Consider the following 13,819-nt stretch of genomic DNA (forward strand, 5'->3'; position numbering starts at 1 on the left):
TACGGGCGAGAGGTGGGGTACACCCTGGACAGGTCATCACAGCAACATACAGGACAAACAACCATGCAAACACCCATTCACACCTAAGGGTAACCTGGCAGACATATTTTTGGACTGTGGGAGGAAGCCAGAGAACCCAGAGAGCTCGGAGAGAACCCATGGATACACAGGGAGAAAATGCAAACTCCATACAGAAAGACCCTTGGCTGGGAGTCGAACCGAGGACCTTCTTGCTGCAAGGCAACAGTACTAGATGTAGTTCCATTCACACAAAAGTTTATTTATAATTAATAATAAAACAATTTTCAAAAGTTTAAGCTTAGAATACAAGTCAGCTGAGGTTTACTGGAGGGAAGTGGAAAACTAAAAGGAGAAGTCATCCCAGCATCACCAGGTCACCCGTGGCCCACACCAACGTTTACACAGAGAAGAAAAAAAACATAAACCCAAGGGGAAAAAAATGACACGTCACACTGGAAAGGGACACCACCACCAAGAGGGATCCACACTCGCCAGAAGCTGAAAAGAGAAACAAACCATTAAAACGTAAAACAAGTTATTATTAAAAAATATCTACAATCACGTATATAAAGGACGACCTTGCTTTGGTAAGAGCTGTGTTAGGCCCGGTGCCACCAGCTGATCATCCCCTCAATCTTGCTGTCCAGTAAGAGGGTTATGTTCAGATAGGTGAAACCGTCTGATGAGTCCAGTCAAGCCGTGAAAAGGAAGCGTGAAGCAAAAACATTAGAGACACACAAAAAGGAGACTAAAGCAAAAAGGTAAAGCAACAACATTCCTGCAGCCAGCTGGAGCGGTTAGTGGCTAGATAGCCCTCCTGATGTGGCCTTTTTAAAAGGTCAACCAGGTCCAAAGTTCCTGTGAGTCATAAAACAAATGTTAACAGAACTAGTTTTCATGACATTGAGTCAATGCATGTACCAACTCTTCACACAACCTGGAAGCATTAAGCTTAGCCTTAGTCGACTCCATCCCACATACCAGCTCCAATTCAGGTGGAGAAACAGGACCCACAACAGGATGACCTATAAAAGTTTAACCATCATAAATCAATGTGGTGGATAGAGCTGCTCAATAAGGAGCAAGTGATACTTATACCTGCAGAATGCAGGTAAGGAGGAGTAGACTCCGTATCAGTGCAGAGCTCAGCATTGTAACAACGTTGGCTGTCATTGGCTATTTTATACTCAGAAAACTAAATAATGATTGGCTAATGGGCAACCATGCAGCAGATGATTCAAGTAAATCAGGGAGAAGAATTATCGATTAACCGATTACCCAATTAACCATCATAATGAAACTTAGCAATCTAAACAGAGCATCAGCTGAATGACACACTGGATCTAAACAGCTTCCCCTGCTGGTCTACTCACAGGCCTTGGCCTTGGCCTTGGCTGACCGCTCCTCCCTGCAGTGGGGAGTTTAAGTCACAGAGGAGGAAGTGCCCAATGGGAAAGCTGACTTCATTTATTTTACTGCAGCCATCATGGATTCCATGATTTCAATTGGCACTAAAACCTGGATAGAAACTCCAGATGTATCTTTATGTAATATTTCCTAGTTATGTCATCTGAATGACAGCCCACCAGAAGATGTTTGTCTCATTAGCTGCACACGGTTTCATTTCCCTGCAATTGAAACACTTCCATCTTTTGTGCAGTCGAGTTGAACTGACACCTTGTCTCCTCTTTTGCCCGCAGAGCCTTGGTCACGTTCATCACGATCTTCACGTTCCTCATCACCATGTGATGAGGAATGTGACGATCATCTTCCAACAGACTTTGGCTCAGACTTTTCTTTACACTCACTTTTCTTGACTGGAAAATTAGGTTGTGAGAAAAATAAAAATACTTTTCAATTTGATCTTTGAGAACAATAACTACAGCTTCTCTACCTTTATTTGTTTGCATCATTCTTTCCTTCCTTCATTCATTTTACTCCCATTCATTCTTATATTTTCCACCTCTCTCTGCATACCTTCATTTAATTCTCCGTTTTCTCTACATTGCCTCCAAGTTTCCGTGTTCAGCACACCTTCTCCCACTACTTGCTTTATTTACACATTTCTCCACATTTCTGCCTACTTGTTGTGGGACCAGAAGCTGGTCTGTTTTTTGCCTCAAACTTCAAGCAGAAATGAACATTTGGGATGTTCTGGGATTTTAGATTGCATTATTCAAGCTACTGCTTCTGAACACACATGGAACAATTGTGGTATTATTACAGGTACCCAAAGGATTATTTCAGTATTACATCTTCATGAAAAATTCAAAGCATCTTCATCATTCAGGGCTTTCAACACATACAAAGTCATATTTCTAAAATGTGTTTCACCTGAAAGACAGATGTGGCAGAGGGGGAAGAAGTTGTAATATTCCTCTTTTAGACCCAACCATAAATTAATCTAATTTCTGTCAGCATGGTGGCAAAACACATGAATATAGAAATACATGCACCTGTGTAGAGTGCTGACTAGACCCTGGTGGTGGGTAGAAAGAAGCATGCAGTTTCATTTAGCAACACCCAGAGCTATAAATGCAGATTTGAAAGGGAGTTCGTATTACAAAAGGACAGGAAACACAGCTGGAATGAGAGAGAAGAGAATTCAATTCAATTCAATTCAATTCAAAAATACTTTATTAATCCCAAAGGTAAATTAAATGTTGTTGTAGCTCATATTATGAAGGTTTCCTCAAAGAGCTGTTGTAGATGCTGATGGCTGTGGGCAGGAAGGATCTCCTGTAGCGCTCCGTCTTACAGCAGATCTGAAGAAGCCTCTGACTGAAGACACTCTGTTGTTGTAGGACAGTCTCATGAAGAGGATGCTCAGGGTTCTCCATAATGTTCTTCATTTTATGAAGAATCCATCTTTCCACAATGATCTCCAGAGGTTCCAGAGGAGTCCCCAGAACAGAGCCAGCCTTTTTTATCAGCTTGTTGAGCTTTTTTAAGTCCCTGGCTCTGATGCTGCTTCCCCAGCAGATGATGGTAGAAGAGATCACACTCTCCACAACAGACTTACAGGTCCTTCTCAAAATATTAGCATATTGTGATAAAGTTAATTATTTTCCATAATGTCATGATGAAAATTTAACATTCATATATTTTAGATTCATTGCACACTAACTGAAATATTTCAGGTCTTTTATTGTCTTAATACAGATGATTTTGGCATACAGCTCATGAAAACCCAAAATTCCTATCTCACAAAATTAGCATATTTCATCCGACCAATAAAAGAAAAGTGTTTTTAATACAAAAAACGTCAACCTTCAAATAATCATGTACAGTTATGCACTCAATACTTGGTCGGGAATCCTTTTGCAGAAATGACTGCTTCAATGCGGCGTGACATGGAGGCAATCAGCCTGTGGCACTGCTGAGGTCTTATGGAGGCCCAGGATGCTTCGATAGCGGCCTTTAGCTCATCCAGAGTGTTGGGTCTTGAGTCTCTCAACGTTCTCTTCACAATATCCCACAGATTCTCTATGGGGTTCAGGTCAGGAGAGTTGGCAGGCCAATTGAGCACAGTGATGCCATGGTCAGTAAACCATTTACCAGTGGTTTTGGCACTGTGAGCAGGTGCCAGGTCGTGCTGAAAAATGAAATCTTCATCTCCATAAAGCTTTTCAGCAGATGGAAGCATGAAGTGCTCCAAAATCTCCTGACAGCTAGCTGCATTGACCCTGCCCTTGATAAAACAAAGTGGACCAACACCAGCAGCTGACACGGCAGCCCAGACCATCACTGACTGTGGGTACTTGACACTGGACTTCTGGCATTTTGGCATTTCCTTTTCCCCAGTCTTCCTCCAGACTCTGGCACCTTGATTTCCAAATGACATGCAGAATTTGCTTTCATCCGAAAAAAGTACTTTGGATCACTGAGCAACAGTCCAGTGCTGCTTCTCTGTAGCCCAGGTCAGGCACTTCTGCCGCTGTTTCTGGTTCAAAAGTGGCTTGACCTGGGGAATGCGGCACCTGTAGCCCATTTCCTGCACACGCCTGTGCACGGTGGCTCTGGATGTTTCTACTCCAGACTCAGTCCACTGCTTCCGCAGGTCCCCCAAGGTCTGGAATCAGCCCTTCTCCACAATCTTCCTCAGGGTCCGGTCACCTCTTCTCATTGTGCAGCCTTTTCTGCCACACTTTTTCCTTCCCACAGACTTCCCACTGAGGTGCCTTGATACAGCACTCTGGGAACAGCCTATTCGTTCAGAAATATCTTTCTATGTCTTACCCTCTTGCTTGAGGGTGTCAATAGTGGCCTTCTGGACAGCAGTCAGGTCGGCAGTCTTACCCATGATTGGGGTTTTGAGTGATGAACCAGGCTGGGAGTTTTAAAGGCCTCAGGAATCTTTTGCAGGTGTTTAGAGTTAACTCGTTGATTCAGATGATTAGGTTCATAGCTCGTTTAGAGACCCTTTTAATGATATGCTAATTTTGTGAGATAGGAATTTTGGGTTTTCATGAGCTGTATGCCAAAATCATCTGTATTAAGACAATAAAAGACCTGAAATATTTCAGTTAGTGTGCAATGAATCTAAAATATATGAATGTTAAATTTTCATCATGACATTATGAAAAATAATGAACTTTATCACAACATGCTAATATTTTGAGAAGGACCTGTATAGAAGATCTGCAGCATCTTGCTGCAAACACCAAAGGACCTAAGCTTCCTCAAGAAGTACAGTCTGCTCTGTCCCTTCTTGTAGATGGCTTCACAGTTGCATCTCCACTCTAGTCTGTTGTCCAGGTGAACACCGAGGTATTTATACTCCTCCACCACCTCCACTTCTTCTCCCATGATAGAAATAGTTTTTGACTTATTCCTGTTTCTCTTAAAATCTACAATCATCTCCTTTGTTTTAGTCACGTTCAAAATGAGATGATTGTTTCCACACCATGCCACAAAGCGGTCCACCACCTTCCTGTACTCAGCTTCATGTCCATCTCTGATCCACCCCACGACTGCAGAATCATCCGAGTATTTCTGCAGATGACAGGAGTCTGTCTTGTACTGGAAGTCTGAGGTGTTCAGACTGAAGAGGAATGGTGAGAGTACCGTCCCCTGTGGTGCTCCTGTGCTGCTGACTACCTGGTTAGACTCATAACCCTTCAGTCTCACAAACTGTGGTCTGTTTGTCAGGTAGTCTTTGATCCAGGAGATTGTTGAGGCCTCCACCTGAGTCTTCTGGAGTTTCTGACAAAGCAAATCAGGTTGGATTGTATTAAATGTTCTGGAGAAATCAAAGAACATGATCCTCACAGTGTTGCTGGCTTTGTCCAGATGACAGTGGGTTTGTTGAAGCAGATGTATGATGGCATCTTCAACTCCAACTCCACAGCGATAAGCAAACTGAAGGGGGTCCTGATGGTTTACTGTTTGCTTACTCAGGTGGGCCAACAGGAGTCTCTCTAGGACCTTCATGATGTGAAATGTCAGGGCAAGAGGTCTATAGTCATTGAGGACTGATGGGTGAGTTTTCTTTGGTACCGGAACAAGACAGGAAGTCTTCCACAACAGCGGAACCTTCTTCTGGGCCAGGCTAAGGTTGAAGAGGTGCTGCAGAATCCCACAGAGCTGCTCTGCACAGGCCTTCAGGACTTAGGGCTGACATGATCTGGACCTGCAGCCTTATTCCTTTTCAGTCTCTCCAGTTGTCTCTTCACCTGACTTCTTGAGACACACAGGTGGAAGGGGGAAGCAAAGGAAGCATCAGCATCTTCTGATATGGTTGAAGGCAAACATGTAGAAGCAGAAGGGTCTATTGCTGAGGTGGAAGATAAAAAATGTGAGGTGTTACTGGACAGCTGTGGGTCCTGTGGGACAAAGGAAGATGGAATGTCTGTTTGGCTGTGAGCAGGAGAGGAGGATGCGAAGCTTGTTTCTGAACTGAACCTACTGAAGAATGTGTTCAGTTCATTGGCTCTGTCCAGACCTCCATTGGTCTAATCATTCTTCTGCTTGAAGCCTGTGATCTTCTTCATCCCTGTCCACACATCTCTGATATTGTTTTGCTGGAGCTTGCTCTCCATCTTCTTCTTGTACACCTCCTTGCTGTCTCTTATCTTGACTTTAAGTTGCTTCTGTATAATCCTCAATAATTCCCTGTCTCCCTCTCTGAAGGCTCTTTTTTTCTTGTTAAGCAGGTCCTTCAGGTCACTGGTGATCCAAGGTTTGTTATTGGGGAAGCATCTCACGGTTCTGGTGGGGATGATGTTATCCACACAGAAGTTTATATAGTCTGTTACACACTCAGTCATGGCATAGATGTCCTCTCCATGTGGCTGGCACAGTGCATCCCAGTCTGTAGCCTCAAAGCAACCTTGCAGAGATTCTTCAGCTTCCTGTGACCATTTTCTCACAGTCATCTTTATTACAGGTTGCCTCTGAACAAGGGGCTTATATTTCGAGCAGAGAAAAACAAGATTGTGATCTGATTTGCCTAGAGGAGATCTTGCTGTAGAGATGCATGAGTCCTTGACATTTGCATAAAACAAATCCAATGTTTTGTTTTTTCTGGTAGAGCAGCTGACAAATTGTTGAAACGTTGGAAGTGTAGCAGAGAGTGAAGCATGGTTAAAATCACCAGAAATTGCCACAAAAGCATTGGGGTTTTGTGTCTGTAGCTTAGCAACAACTGAGCTGATGGCATCACATGTAGTGTCAGCAACAGCGGAAGGTGGAACGTAAACTGTTGCCAAAATAACACTGGTGAACGCTCTGGGTAAATAATATGGACGAAAACTTACTGCCAACAGTTCAAAATCTGGACTGCAGAGATGACACTTCACAGTAACATGTCCTGGATTACACCATCTGTTGTTCACAAGTACTGCCAGTCCACCTCCTTTACATTTGCCGCTCCTCTTTAAATCTCTGTCTGCTTGGTTAAAAAGCCCGGCAGAGATCAACACTTACAGCTCCTGAGGAGATGGCAGGCTTGTGATCTAAAGATCTTTGAGCTTGTGACATGAAGAAATAAAGTCTGAGCAGAGAACAAGTGGGTGGATCTTACTTTGAAAGCCAATCCTTGTGGTCACCTAAACAGGACCTGAAACGATCCCCCATCTGCCCGACCGACATCTGACTGTCCAAGACAATGATGGCATTCCCACTTAGGATTGCAGCCAGCCCAGTCCAAATACTGAAAACCCCAGCCCTGTCAAATGAAATGATACTCCAATAGAAGACGGCAGATAATGAAAAGCTGTGTAGCTGCTTGAGGCTTGTATGATGAGGACAATGAGCAACCCCTTGAACTTTCTGCAAATCCATAGCTAGACCTCCGGAAGAGATGGTGAACCCGAAAAAAGTGGTGGAGCACTGGTGGAAGGCGAATTTTTCCAGTTTATGAAACAACAGATACTAGAGCAGCCTGTTCAGCACTGCCCTCACATTGCAGACACGATCTACTTCAGATCGAGACTAGATCAAGATGTCATTCAGGTAGACAAACGACCACTGGCTGAATATGTCACACAGGACGTCGTTTAAAAGGTTTTTCAAAATGGCAGGACTGATGCACAGGCTGGATGGCATGACCAGGTACTCTCAATGAGTGTTAAGGGTGATAAAAGCTGGAGCCCCCTCATCCTTCTTCTTGACAATGAAGAAACCAGAAGTGGTGGGAGAGGGTCTAGGTCAAAAAGCTGAGATTGGGTGGGACACACATAGACACTGTTCGAAAGAAGGCCCAGCAGAGACTGTACTTCCTGAGGCAACTCAAGAAGTTCAACCTTCCACAGAAGCTGCTGGTCATCTTCTACACTGCCATCATCCAATCTGTCCTGTCTTCATCCATCTCAGTGTGGTTTGGCTCATCCACAAAACAGGACAGGTCCAGACTGCAATGAATAATCAGGAATGCAGAGAGAATAATCAGGGCTGACCTTCCCTCCATCCAGGACTTATACAGGTCTAGGGTCAGGAAAAGAGCTGCTAAAATCTCTGCAGACCCCACACACCCTGCACATAAACTGTTCAGAGCTTTACCTTCAGGCCGCCGCTACAGAGCACTGTTCACTAAAACCAGCCGCCACAGAGACAGTTTCTTCCCCCAGGCTGTTTCTCTGTTGAACATTCAATAGAATACAAAACAACAGCATACAGATGTTGCAAATGCACCTTTTTTATTAGATATGTGTATATTGTACATTGTAAATTTGTATATTCTGTAATACAAAAACAAACCAAAGAGCAAAGTGTACCGGAGTAAAATGCCTTGTTTGTATGTACGAACTTGGCAATAAAGCCGATTCTGATTCTGAATCTGATTCTGACATGATCCGGTCATGGGAATGAGATGATTTATGCACAATATTTGGTTCTGGTCCACTTGTCAAGCATTTGAAATATGGGAGTCGTGCCAACAAAACCAGGCATATACCAGGATGAGTGGAGAGGAGATGAGAAATTGGATTTCTTCCAGTTGGTCCCCTATGGATATTTGTATGGGCTGAGTCTGGTGTTGGATGGGGTAGGTTTGAAGAGGATGCCCATCAACAAATTGACAGGAATATAATGGTCCACTGAGGTCAAAGGGATATCCAGTTGAGAGGCCAGATTCCAGTCAATAACATTTTCAGCCAGTATCTAGAAGAGCCTCAGTGAACAATGTTAGTGGCTCAGTGGAAGCCCTACCTTAAACTGTAAATGAGAAGGACCACTGGAATGAATGGGGCAAGGTAGGACTCCCCCAATATCTACCTGGCCTTATCATTTCCTAGATGCAGGGGACACTGCGGGCGACTTATCTACAGTAGGCACAGAGGCCTTTAGCCAGCATTGTTCCCGTTCTTTTTTAGATGAACTTCCTACCTGCACTAGTTGAAAACTGCTTGAGGTAGCAGCTGCTCCTTCAGAAAAGGAAGGAGATGGAGGAGCTGTAAATCGTTGGGGCTGAAAAGATGTCAAGGTGCGAGGACTCGGATGACGTTGTGACGCAACGCATTGATCGATCTTTAAAACAAGATCGACTTTTTCATTTCATTTCAGAGTTTTAGGAGCCATGTCATCACAGATATAATTGGCCAACCCCTCCATAAGGATTTAGTGGAAAGCGGTTTCTCCCCAGTTCAATTTGACCACTAGAGTTGGAATTCAGAGACAAACAGGTTGATTTCACTGTCGCAAATGAAGAAATTGGGCTTCCACCTCCACATTGTCACTAGGGGCAATAAGAGTGTTCCACAAATTTGGTGTAATTATTACAGGATGGTAATTTAATCTGGGCACAGGCAGTTAAAAGGGAGGTTAAGATGGCAACCTCAGTGTGGGAGGTGGTATACTTAGAGGGTGACATTCAAACAGCATATCCAGCGTGGCCAGCAAGCCGTCGGGCTGAGCATCCAAATCTGGATGAACATCTCAATGAGGGAGGATAGTTTGGTGTTCTGGCAATAAACAACCCCACGGATGAACAAAACCTTGGCTTTTAATTGTTCAAATTTTGCTGGGTCTATGTTAGGCTCAGACATCTTGTCAGGTTGGTGGTGAGACGCATGGATACTGAAAAAGATGTGTCGGCGCAGTACGCTGACTGGACCCGAATGCGGTAAAAAATTGGCAGGGCAGCAGAAGCAGCAGGCATTTAATAGATAGATAAGCAGGGAGGCAGGTTGGAATAGTGCAACATGTGCATTTGTTTCCAGCAGATTAGCTGGCTACCCTGGCTGTAAGGTGTTCATTGTGTTTATCAGAGAGCAGTTTTCCATTGACAATTCTTTTGTGCATTTGTATACATTGTTTTATTGAATCTTCTTTTTACAGACTTGTTTACATTAGATTTGCTTATATTCTTTTTTCAATATAATCCCTCTAGTTATAGAGATAGAATTACACTCATTTTCTTTTTATTATCTTGATTTTTGTTATAGATCTGACCCACATGCAGAATAGCACTCAGGAGAAAAAAACAGTATGTTTAAAATATTTATTTTCACGGGAGTGAAATGGGTTAGGAATCCGGGACCAATAATTCTCCAACTGCACAAAAGATGAAAAAAGGGTGAGACCAGAGGAAATAAACAGTTTAATAATCTCGGTTCACGAAGGAAGATGAACCGCCAGAGGGATGAGAGATGTGGGATCGGAGAGCACAACACAGGAGAAGTTCTGTGAAGTTAGATCCTCAGGAGCTCTGATCACGGAGAGTGGATTGATGGTGAGGAGCCCAGGTTGGAGGTACTTGCGTGAGAGTTTGTTGGAGGGACAGGGTTTGCTTATTATTTGATAATAATAATCATCTTTATTGGTCATTGCACATGTACATCGCAACAAAATATGTCCTCTGCATTTAACCCATCCCTTATAGGGAGCAGTGGGCTGCCATTGTGCGGCACCCGGGGAGCGTTCTGGGGCTAAGGGTCTAGCTCAGGGACCCAGAGTGGCAATCTGTGGGATATGAACCTGGCCCCTTGTGTCCCCTCTGGAACACAAACCTCCTGTTCTAACCACTAGGCCCACACACCCTCAGACCGAGTCAGCTGACTGCTTTGAGTTGACAGGCGGAGTTTCAAACATCTGCCATGATTCAGTGTATTTAAGATGGCTCAAGCTCCGGTTCACATCCCCGTTCTACACGTATTATACGTTACAAACAGCTCTCGTTTTTGGATATTCGGAGTTTTGGTGGATTATTCTGTCATGGAGCAACCATCTAGGAAGAGTTCCCAAGTGTGGGAATATTTTGATTTGGTGCCACCTAATAAGGTAATGTACATTCAAAGTGTTTATTAGAAAGCCTATAGCCTATTATGCAGTAGTGCTATAGTCATGGTATCATGTTATGCAAAAGGTGCAGTAACGGGTTGTTATCTTGGTTTTACAGGTGCAGCGTTTGCTTTGCCCGCAGCTGCTGACGCATAAAAATTATAATACGTCATTCAATTCAATTCAATTCAGTTTTATTAATATAGCGCCAATTCACGACACATGTTGTCTCAAGGCTCTTCACAACAGTCAGGTTCATTGAACAGTGCAGTCAAAGTTAGTTATTTATTCAAATTGGATAAAAAGTTTTTCTATCTAAGGAAACCCAGCAGATTGCATCCAGTCAGTGACTTGCAGCATTCACTCCTCCTGGATGAGCATGTAGAGACAGTGGACAGTCACTGGTGTTGACTTTGCAGCAATCCCTCATACTGAGCATGCATGTAGCGACAGTGGAGAGGAAAAACTCCCTTTTAACAGGAAGAAACCTCCAGCAGAACCAGAACCAGGCTCAGTGTGAGCGGCCATCTGCCACGACCGACTGGGGGTTTGAGAGAACAGAGCAGAGACACAAAAAGAACAAAGAAGCACTGATCCAGGAGTACTTTCTATGGGAAGGAAAAGTAAATGTTAATGGATGTAGCTCCTTTAGTCGTTTCATCTAGAAAGAAAGAACAGATAAACTCTGAGCCAGTTTTCAAGGTTAGAGTCTGAAAGAGAGAACATAGAGTTAGTCACAGTAAAAGCCAATTACTATATCAAGGAGAGAGAAAGGGTTAAACCCCAAAAGACAGGGCTATGTGGATCATCTTTAGAGGGTGAGCATTAAGTTGTTGCCAGAAGCTCGGACAATTCCCCTCTCCAGAAAGGTGTCACAGGTAGACACAGAGTCAGGCCAGTTGTAGCTTCTAGGAAGAGAAAAGAGGGAGAACATGAAGTTAAAAGCTGAAATAACAGCAAATAATGCAAAATTAGAGAGTAGTGTGAGAATGTAGCGAAGAGGGTGAAAGTGGTCATTATGTCCTCCAGCAGCCTAAGCCTATAGCAGCATAATTTTCACTTCATTTATTTTTTATAGTCATTTATTTAAAATGGGACAGTGGATTTTCATAAAATAAATGACAATTCAACTTTAAGAAGCCAGAATTAGTCTAATGGCTATTTTTCATCTGTAATCCCCTTCAGTTCACATTATTTTTAAATTATTATTTTTTCATGAGTTAATTACTCAGAATTTTTAATGAGTTACTAAAAACACATATGTACAACACGCATATATACATACATAAGTGCTATTATTTACACAAGAGGTGAATCACATTTGCAGGGCTTAATTTGGTGCAACAATCACTACTGCCACTAGATGTCACCCAAGGGAATTGAATGAAGCTTCGGGTAGTGAACCACTTTATGTCACAATGGTTCAAAATGATTCTATGCTTCAAAAAGCCTCATTTTGACATCACTACAAGAAAGCAAAACTAGAGTTAGAGTTTGGCAAGAGTCTGTTACCACTGGTGGCTAATACTCAGGTGTTGACGTGCTGGCAGCTTCCAGTCCAAATACACCTTCAGGTAATCAGTAAATGTGAAGCACCTGTCCTCTCTGCCTCTGTGAGCTCCAACACCATCTGGTGACCAAGCAGAGTAAATAGCAGGTAACACAAACACACAGTAAACTCACAGACCCCGACAATTTTATGCGTTGCACAATGGCACATTTTGATGATACACAAGTAAATGTCACGACTAAAGGCTATGTCTTATGTGTTTGGAGTCCTGCAATAGAAATCAGCAATTTTATTTGACAAGATTCCCTTTTATGATGTGAAAACAGTTTTGGCACATTTGGCAAGTGGCAGCTCTGTCTGGCACATTGCTCACTAAAACATTTATGGAACAAATGTGCTTCTACTGATTCAGCCCTACTGTGCTACAGTTGTTTTCAATATGTGGATTTATAAAACCTGAGGCTTTTTCTGGGTTTTCACAAGGTTTTTCATGGTGTTTTGCATGTTGATTTAGAAAATAAATTTGGCGAGGCTAAACAAAATTTGGTATTTTCTCTGTTTAATCACAAATAAATTGATGCATTGTAACATTTGTAATAGTGGTTCCACTTGAAAAATATTCGTTTATGTCTTACCTTTACACAGGCATCAAAGGTTTGCATTTAGACATAACTGTGGAGCCATACTTGTTTGTTGTGTATTCTTTAGGTGGAAAATCCTGTGGGCTTAAGAGGTTAATGAGCATATTCACAGTTTCGTACTAATCTCCATCTATAACCCTCTCTCCTTCATCGCCTTTTTCCTTTTTGTTCCCTCCACAGCAGCAGCTTCGTGTTGTTTGTTCAGATCCCTTTAGAGTCACAGCAAGAAGGAATTATGCAAGATGAGCCACGCATCGCATCCTCAGAGCTTCAGCACAGCTCTGAAATATTCATGTATTGGTTTTTATAGGTAGCGGAAAGGCTGGCAGGAGATGTGGAACCATATGAGAAAGGAGAAACAATAAGATGAATTTTTTTTAGAGCAAGGAAGAGGGAAAAACAAAATATAGATTAATGAAAGTTGCTACAGTTTGAAGTCTGGACATTTTTGGATCTTTATTGAACCAACATGAGTTTGTTTAGTAGCAGTCAAAATATAGTTATAGCATTTTGTAGTAACCAAATATAAGGTATTAAGTTACTACAAAATGCCAACTCAGCATTTCTGTTAAATTTAATTAAATTTCTGTTGAGGAGGATATTAAGGTTTAAGGATTAACAAAAATGGATTTAAACATTTAAGCTTTAATTCATTACATATTTATCTGGTTCAGTATGAGCTGTAAAAGAAAAACAAAATGGTGGTTCTCATACAGTTCATACAGGGCCATTTCAGCAGGACTGAATTATAACACTTACCCCCAAAACATGGTGGATCCGATATAAAATCTGACAACAAAATTGGGTCATATGATGTCTGTAGCAATCAAAAAACTTTGAAGTGGATGAGGTCAAGCAGAGGGCTCATGATTCTCTGTGCCTCCAACTGTCCAACCACGACAGACCAGGGGCCTTTTTTGGTCAGACC

The 13,819-nt window shown here is 42.5% G+C and overlaps 1 long non-coding RNA gene across 1 annotated transcript; it reads right to left on the reverse strand.

The window, feature by feature from the left end:
- Positions 1-259: 259 nt before the first annotated feature.
- LOC124884205 lies at positions 260-856 on the reverse strand. Its single transcript, XR_007042398.1, has 2 exons — positions 600-856; positions 260-519 (listed from the first exon to the last, which is right to left on the reverse strand). It is a non-coding gene; the product is annotated as an uncharacterized LOC124884205 (long non-coding RNA).
- Between the last annotated feature and the right edge of the window lie 12,963 nt (positions 857-13,819).

This window comes from Girardinichthys multiradiatus, chromosome 18 (assembly GCF_021462225.1).
Source record: "Girardinichthys multiradiatus isolate DD_20200921_A chromosome 18, DD_fGirMul_XY1, whole genome shotgun sequence".
In the NCBI taxonomy this organism is placed as follows: Eukaryota; Metazoa; Chordata; class Actinopteri; order Cyprinodontiformes; family Goodeidae; genus Girardinichthys; species Girardinichthys multiradiatus.